Below are 6,749 nucleotides of genomic sequence, written 5' to 3' on the forward strand. Positions count from 1 at the left end.
ACGTCTGCATGCATACGTCGTTAGGAAGATGAAAACGGACTTTCACTTATTGTATTCTCTGAAGCCGGGATGCAGTTATCCTCTAAAGTGAAAACAAAAATTAAACTACTACTATAAGCTTTAAATTAATCCATGATTAACTTGATCAAGTCAATAAATCCAGTAGTACATTAATTGTCAGTTTAACTAGAAATGCCAGCCACTTTTGTGAGGTTGCGCTTGTACTATAATTAAAAGGACACTGGCAGCTGAATGTACGAAATATGCCTATTTAAAGAAAGAAAGAATTATTAGATATGTGCTCCGTGAGTCAACTAAATTTCAACACTACTGATATTGCGTAATTATTCAAGCTGACCTTTTGAACAATTCTTTACAAAAATAATTGATTTTTCACGATGCACAATGCACATAAGTTGCAACGGCTAATAACATTTATATGCAGTCGGTCATTGCTTTAGGTCCCTTTTGACTTTAGGCGTAGGATTTGATACTGAGGTGCGCTTAAAACGCAGCACTAGTTTGAAAATTTCTGCGTGTATGTGCGTTATGTTTGCTTGAGTGTGTGTGAATGTGTGGCTGGATTGTTGCATGGGTTGCGACGGTTAACGGGCTGCTACAGAGGCCAGATTCTGATATAACGGCGTAGCATTCTTGACTACCACTCAGAATTCCAACGGATCTGACCCTTCCTCCGCTTTCATTACCACTGTGTGACTCACCTCCTCCATTCCGGCCCGAACACTTTTAAACTGATAATGCTTGAAAATGCACTACAGAGTTAAAATAAGCTAAAATACCAAAGGGCGTTTTAGCTCGAGATTACTGTTATATAATTTGCAAAAATGTGGAAAGTACATTAGTAATTTGTAATGCATTATTTTGAGTTTCAGCTTTTACTACTACACTTAATACCAGCAGTACTACTGACGGCAACAATGATGCCAAAGCAGGTTAGAAAACGGATATGAAAAATGAGTAGCGTGTTTAGATTTCTTCATATCCTATACGTTTAGCACATGAATAAAGTAAAAAGTTATTTGAAGAGTGTGACACGAAATAAAAATAAGCATTTACTGAAAGGGCAGGCTAATGATAGGCAGGTACAGGCATACTTTTTGAACAATATTGCTTTAACATACGGAGAAGCGTTGGACACTACTAGTTCCATCTCCCATATTTTGCCGCCTCGGCTCGCGGTTAATGGTCTGAGTCTCGCGCCCACACACGGCGAAAGGTGCGGGTCTGCGTTCGCCGAGGGCATCTCGTGCCCCGAGGACCTCCCGAAAACGCTTTCAATTTCGCAGCCAACTGCAAAGGCTTTGTCTTTCCCGAATATGCCTCGCAGGAAACGGAATATTACTGAGAACCACCCTTTCTTTCATGTGTGTCACGCAGATCAAATGTTTATGAAAATTACTTTGGCTTTTCACTGGCGACGTCGTCACCTCTCTAAAAACGAGCAGACCAGAATCCTAAGATAACTGAAAGGAAGGATTGTTAAAACCTACTGGCAAAATCGTATATCGATTTCATCATACACGACGAAAAGTGGCGATTGCTCTGATTCAGCCTCTGCCATCATACACCGACATTGACAATCAATGGCATCTGTTTACACAACCTTCTTTCTCCGTTCAGATGTGCATCATTCATTATACAGTTTCGGCCATGTCGGAGTCCGGCATTTGGAAATGTTAACATTTTCTAAGGGCACTGTTTCATGATATTCACGATGCGGAAAATGCCCTCCATCCTTTGGCTTTTCTCGAATCCTGCGCTTCATTCATAAAAACCACTGGTACCGGAGTGGCTTCCTTGGTTTCCCACGTTCGCTACGTCACACTTTACGCATTGAATTCCAATTCGGAATGTGTCCCGTTTTGTCACTGCTTGTCGACCGTTTTCTCTGTCTGCCTGGTACGTTTCGTATATTTACGTATTTACCGCACCGTGAGATCCTTTTGTGTCACATACAGTGGCGCGGAGAGGCTAAACAGATTTTGAAATGTATTACAATCTCTGCTCCGATAGCCGCTAAATCCATTATAGTGAGACTTTGACTCCAGTGAGACTGTGCGTGAACGTGCGGTCTGATCTTTCGCTAACCACCACCCCACAGCAATACGGTGAAGAAAGGAGCGGTGTGTCTCGGGCTATTTCGCGTGTGCTGTGGAGGGGATTCATTCGTAAGAGACTGTTCTGTTGAGCCCCTGACTCAAAGTAACGCGTTGGAAGCCCAGTGGAGCTGGCGACGGCGCTGATGGATAACCTCCGAGTTCGGATTCGGAGAGAAGATAATGAAGCGATGCAGATCAGTGGGCGATATCAGCTCGCCACCGGTGTTCCCCGCTATTAATCTCGCTTTCTCGCTTCCTCTCTCGTTCCTTCCTCTGTTGTACGCCTCCCGTTGTCAAGTTAAATCGCACGACAAAAAAATTCTCATCCGAATAATAAAACCTGCTTTCAAACGCCCTAAAACGCTATTCGTTCAGTAGATGCTCTGTTGGAACTAGTTATTTGTTTCTGTAAGGAATCTATGTAAAGCGTGGCTTAAAAGCCCAGTGAACACGAAGCGAGATCATGACTCCAATTGCTGGCAATTGTTTTATCAGAGACATTCTTCCAGTTATGAACAAGTTCCTTCTGGGTAATTATTATATGCGGTTCACACAGAACGAAAAAGTGGCCCTGCTGCTATCAGATCGCTGCAAGATCCCGGTTTGCCACACTATTCACAGGGTTTCGGTGAAATAACTGAAACCATTAACATGCTTCGCTCGTAAACGAATCATTGCAGCGTTTTCACGGCGCTTCCAGTGTCGGGCTTTGTGTTACTGTCTTTGTGTTTCATACGGGGCTGATGGCTGCGTATTACCTGCCCGCTTCTGTGTGGTCTTAATGGTCCGGGAAGGCGATCCTGGACACATCTGTGTAACAGTAGGACGCACCTGTGTCCTGCTATACTGCAAATGTGCACAGCTGTGAATGAAGTGAAGTTCTGCTTCGGCAAGCGCAGCTTGACCTCTCCTTACCACCGGCAGTGCGCACGCCGACTCTCTTTTGTCACAGGACCAGGCTTAAATGTTGTTATGTTGTGCAATGAATAAACGATGCAGCGTTCCTTTGTATGTGATGACATTCACGTGTGCTTTTTATGACACTGGACTGGTTCCATCACAGTGCTGCAACACGCCTTGATCCGCAACAGAAGACCCGTCGGGCGTTTCTCAAAATAAAGACGGAGCTCGCGATTCTGCACACATAATTTGAGATGAAATCATCACGACGGAAGAACATTTCACGAACATTTCCCAGGAATGTCGCTAATCACTCATTGACTGTGAGTGCCTTCATTTGGAAAACGTTCGTCGTTACAACGATCATTGGCGTCGCTGTCCAACCTCTTTGGTTCTGAAAGGTAGCACTCCAATTAGAAAAGTGAGATGGTTATTTCTATACAAGTATCCTTTATGTTAAACAAATTTATTTCATAGTAAGTACTTCATTGTTGCTGCACAGGTGTTCTTTATCTTTGTCCTTTACCAGGCTGCTTAGAGTAGAAAAACAGGACTTCTTTCAGATGAGTCTGAATACAGTCTACAACAAGGTCAAAAAGTATCTAATAAAGACAAAAAGATAAGACTTAAAAGCAACATATTTCATTATTGTGAAGAAGTAGGAATCCTGAGTATAGACTTGTTAGGCCTACAGGTGATGAGTACTTTCTGAGTTCTAAAATCAGCGATATCAAATGCCAGTGAAATGGATGGACGTTTGGGCATAGGGTTCGAACCTGTCTCAGGAACTGTGACGCACCAGCCTTACTCAGGGCACTACCTTGCCACCTTCTCAGCCCGAAGATGAAAAATAGCCTAGGATTAGAAAAATGCTTACCTCAAAAGTACATTTAAATTTATTTATTTAGCAGATGCTTTTCTCCAAAGCGACTTCCAACAAATTCGATGTAGTGTTACCAGCCCACACACATTATTCACCAAGGTGACTTACGCTGCTAGATACACTACTTACAATGGAGTTGAATGGAGTACACTGTAGAGTTAAGTAAAATTATAACAGGGTTATTGCAATAAGACATTTGACTAGTTCACACTATTAGTCTTTTGTCATAATGTTTGGGATACTAACCATCAGTTCAAACAGTTTTAAATGGTAGTGCTCCAGTTTCACTATTTTTTACTCTCTGTAAACTTCGCAATACATTGCCAATATCGAGACATCTTACTGACTTATGAAGAAAGGCCTCCTTTGAATTTTCCTGTTGTTGTTCTTAGTGATATGCACACACACACACACACACAATTCCAGGCTTATGTTCTTTTTGTTAAATTTAATATTTAATGGGGAGGTAATATGGGAACACATGCAATTCAACGTTATAATGTGTTATTCAACGTTAGTTTTTTTTTTCAGCTATTTGACATGTTTGATAATGAGCATTGAATGTTTCTCCACTAAATAGGTGAAACAGTAATTGATTCAGAGCACGTTACAACAACGGAGCTCAAAAGAGGGTTTTATCTATAAATGCCATAAATGTTTATGCCCCTTTGGTCTGAACGATACTGCTAACAATTTCATGTTTGGCTCGACCTCCCTCTGTTGTGTCATAATCATTGGATTTGTGTGTGTCAGTTTAAATTTCATGCCTTCAGACTACATTTTGTATAAGTTAAACTACAGTGAACAAATGAATCGGAAGTACTAGTTTGAAGTGTTTAAACCCCTTTTATTTTCATTCATTTGAATTTTATTTTACTTTCATTTATCATAGGTTCACTTTTGAAAGAATAGTTCTAGAAAGAATAGTTCTTCACAAAATGAGAAGCACTTATTTGTCTTATTTTACCAGTCTTTCCGTGGTGAAAAGTATTCCAGTATGCTTCGAATTAATCCGTTTCCCAGACTGATTATTTAAAAAGATCTGAATAAATGAAAATAATTATTTAAAAACTTTTTGAATTTTTAAATGATTGAATTGAAACCAAAATGTAATAATAGTTCTTGTAATGTTAATTGATTCTAACTCAAAGTTTAATTCAGTCATAATATAAAAACCTCCCTAAATTCTTAGGGGCCACCAACCCCCTATGACAACAGTCACACATTGATAAATAAAAAACTATTTTACAGTCAAACTAGTCCTTACACCTTGTCCTGGTGCCTGAAGTAAGCTTACAAAAGATAGGACATGATTCAGCTGCAGTAATGAATTGCTTTAGAAAAAAATACATTACCTGTGTTTATTGTCTATGGTTAGATTTCGTTCCAGATTACTTGCTTGCAACTTTTTACTTGCTTTTTATCCAAAATGATAAACTGTACCTTTAACTTTACCTTTAACTTTTCACTCTGCCTGAATGTCTGTGGCTGTATATTTTACTGAAATAACTGCTACAAAGGGTATGCATTAAATGTCTACCTGGGATTACACTTCTATTTTGAGAATGTCAAACAAGCTTGACTCCAGCCTGCTTTCATTGGGTATATGTTCAGTCCAGTAACCAGGACACTACAAAACACAGATAGCCGTTTCCATGCCCACTCATGTTTTTTCATATAGCCAAATTGAAAGGTCACTGTGTGTCCTGGTTGTAGGATCAAAATTATATAATACATAAAATTAACATGAGCCTTTCATGAACAGACTTCGGATACATTTCTCATCAACAGATAAGAGTAACATACCCGCAGTAGAGTTGTTTTCAAAATATCTGTCTTAACTGAGAGCTGTCAACAACTTCCTGTACTGGAAACAGTCTGATGAACTGAAAGTAAAATGCTGAACGATATGTATAATCGAGGTAAGGCCTCTTCCAGAAGTGTAGGGACTTTATACTGATATTGAAATCCACAGTTTGCCACAAAATTATTCTATTATATTCTATTCCAAATTTTTAATTTCTAGACAATGTTCATCATTTTAAAGATTTTTTTTATGTACCACCTTGATAAGATATCTTCTTTTGGGTGTTGGAAATATAATTACTTGGATTACATGTCTGCCCAACATTTAAAAAAATGTTTTACCTTGTATTTAGAAAAATTACAATGCTGTATGTATAACAAATTAATCTTGTTAAAATATATTGACACAAATGACTGTTCATTCTTATGAGGAAATGGAATGCTCCAGAAAATACTCCAAAGAGAACTGAATAGAAGACCCTTTTTCTTTCCACTTTTCAAGTCCAACTTTTATTGTAGCTTGTACAAAACATAAAACTGTTAGCTGCTTTAGACAGAGGAATCAGCTAAACAAAGTAGCTCCGATTTTCCATGAAATACTCTATACATCTATGAGCAATACATACACATACATACACACACACACACACACACACACACATAGGGTCTAAACCGCTTGTCCCATACAGGGTCGCGGGGAGCCGGAGCCTAACCCGGCAACACAGGGCGCAAGGCTGGAGGGGGAGGGGACAGACCCAGGACAGGACGCCAATCTGTCGCAAGGCACTCCAAGTGGGACTCAAAACCCAGACCCATCGGAGAGCAGGACCCGGTTCAACCCACTGAACCACCGTGCCCCCCTCTATGAGCAATAACTATTCACAATAACTAGAGATAAAAAATGCTGGGTGAAGAGAAACCCATAGCAGGTCAGTTTTAGATAAGACAGATGCTAGGTTTACTCAATCCATTGGCATTACTTGTTTTAACATTATGTGACAGGTCATTTTAATGTGTTGTTTTTACAGAAGCATTCAAAA

The sequence above is a fragment of the Scleropages formosus genome, chromosome 4 (assembly GCF_900964775.1).
Source record: "Scleropages formosus chromosome 4, fSclFor1.1, whole genome shotgun sequence".
In the NCBI taxonomy this organism is placed as follows: Eukaryota; Metazoa; Chordata; class Actinopteri; order Osteoglossiformes; family Osteoglossidae; genus Scleropages; species Scleropages formosus.